At 46.4% G+C, this 2,143-nt stretch overlaps 1 long non-coding RNA gene across 1 annotated transcript; it reads right to left on the minus strand.

The window, feature by feature from the left end:
* Nucleotides 1–78: 78 nt before the first annotated feature.
* On the minus strand, nt 79–1,236 carry LOC114048832. The gene is made up of 2 exons (XR_003569808.1): nt 909–1,236; nt 79–281 (listed from the first exon to the last, which is right to left on the minus strand). It is a non-coding gene; the product is annotated as an uncharacterized LOC114048832 (long non-coding RNA).
* Between the last annotated feature and the right edge of the window lie 907 nt (nt 1,237–2,143).

The raw sequence follows: 2,143 nt of genomic DNA on the forward strand, positions 1-2,143 counted from the left end.
AAGATGAAACGGGTTGTGTATAATTTGGTGTGTCAGGTAATCCAGAGATTGGAGTAAGAACAGAATGAGGACTTGGAGTTAACACCCAATGAGTATTTTATGAGGACTGCCCTTTAATATTGTCCAATTACCCTCCCCCCCTCATCTCGGCTCCAGGTCAACATTACCTGGGCAACTGTGCCGGGTCCACAAATTACAAATAGAAACACCCATTTCCAATGAAAAAGTCACTGTCAGGATCCCATACAAGTGCCACCAAAAGTTCTTTTTCTGAAGACGTTCTGAAAGAGAGCAGAAGGGTCAAAGACATAATCACTCAGACTGTCCCCTACCTTCTGGAGTATAAATTCTGACTGAAGGGATCAGGAGCTCCCAAAAGACTGGGAGTAGGAGTTTTCTCCAACTAAATCTGTCTCATGGAAGATGACCAATGGCCCAACTCTCCAGCTGAAGAAAGTGCTGAAGTGGAGAGATGTGAATCTGTTGTGATCTCATGGTTCCCAAAGACAGCTCATTACCACTTATTTTCACCCTCGTTTTCTTATACAGAGGACATTCCAGAAGAGGGTAGAGATCACCAGCCTCGGGAACAGAAGTGTTAGTGGGAGGATCCAGGGACTCAGGGACAATTTCCTTAACCCAGTCACAGACCCCTGAGGAAAGAGGAGCTCTGAGACTGAGATATGTCTTGTGCTCCTTTAACTTTTCTGTCTGTATTAGCTTATAAGCAGAGGACCCCAGAAAACCCCAAATGGTGTTTATTATAAGGGTTACTGGCTCTATTGTTGGGTTAAAGGGTTAGGGGAAGGCTGGAAGTACCCAGTGCTCATATCCCTGTATCTTCCCTGCTCAAACTGGCCCATAGGGCTCAAAACAAATTCCCTGCCCTGACTTTTCCTCATACTTACCTCTCCAGGTGAGTAACCAAGTTGTAGAGTATAACCATGTTACTGTCCACATGCCAATGATATTCCTCAACACACTTGCCACCTGGGCATCCATTGCAATAGTCTCTTCCTCACCTGAAACACATGATGCCAACTCAAGAGAATCTGCCCTGCACACTCCGTCCTGGCACAGGAAAAGACATTCCATATCGGTCTTTGGGACTCCTCTCCCCTTCCTCAAGTAGAAGAAGGTCAGTCATAGAAACATCCTTCACAAGGAAAGGAGCATCCTTGTCCCTGATCAGGGAGGAGGACGGAGATCTGGCTGGGCATAGGGAGAACAGGGGCCACAGCTTCAACCACTCACCCCATCCCTGGCTCTCTCTGGCTCCTGCTGCTCCCTCTTATGCTCCTTGCACCCATTCTTCACCCGCAGATACCTCCCTTCAAACCCCAGAAACTCTCTACCAACCTCAGGATAGAACACATCTATTGAGAATAAAGTTAGACTATACAGAGGGGTCTACAAGGAATGTATTAATGTGATAGGTGTGAAGAGGTGCTGCTTTGTATAGTTTGGGGATTCAGCCAATCAGTTAGTCAATACGCATTCATTCAGTGTCTATGATGTGCTCGGCATTGTGTTAAGTGCAGGGGGGTACAAAAAAAGGCAAAAGACAACGTCTGCTCTCAAGGAGCTCCCAGTCTAATGGGGAGACAAGCAGTAATGTGCAAATGTGCTAGATTGAAGATAAATAGGAAATAGTCTTTCCTTCCTTCCTTCCTTCCTTCCTTCCTTCCTTCCTTCCTTCCTTCCTTCCTTCCTTCATCCCTCACTTCTTTTCTCCCACCCTTGCTCCCTCCCTCTCTCCCTCCTTCCCTTCCTCCCTCTCCTCCTTCTTTCTTTCTCTTTTCCTTCTTCCCCTTCCATTCCTCTTCTTCCTTTCCTCCCCTTCCTTCCCCTTCCTCCTTTCTTCCCTCTATCCTTCCATCCTCTCCTTCCTTCTTTTCTTCCTTCTTTCTTTCATTTGTTTGTTCCTTCCTTCCCTAGTGATTAGCCCAGTGCTTGGCACATAGGGGACACTTAATAAATGTTTATTGAATTGAATTGTTCTCACTTGGCACTTCCCCTGTTCTACTAATATAGTAACTGTGTGGTGGTGGTGGTGGTGGTGGTGGTGTTGTGTGTGTGTGTGTGTGTGTGTGTGTGTGTGTGTGTATGTGCTGACTCACTAGAAGCTGGGCATATTGATGCT

The sequence above is a fragment of the Vombatus ursinus genome, unplaced genomic scaffold, assembly GCF_900497805.2.
Source record: "Vombatus ursinus unplaced genomic scaffold, bare-nosed wombat genome assembly UNPS02002564.1, whole genome shotgun sequence".
Classification (NCBI taxonomy): domain Eukaryota; kingdom Metazoa; phylum Chordata; class Mammalia; order Diprotodontia; family Vombatidae; genus Vombatus; species Vombatus ursinus.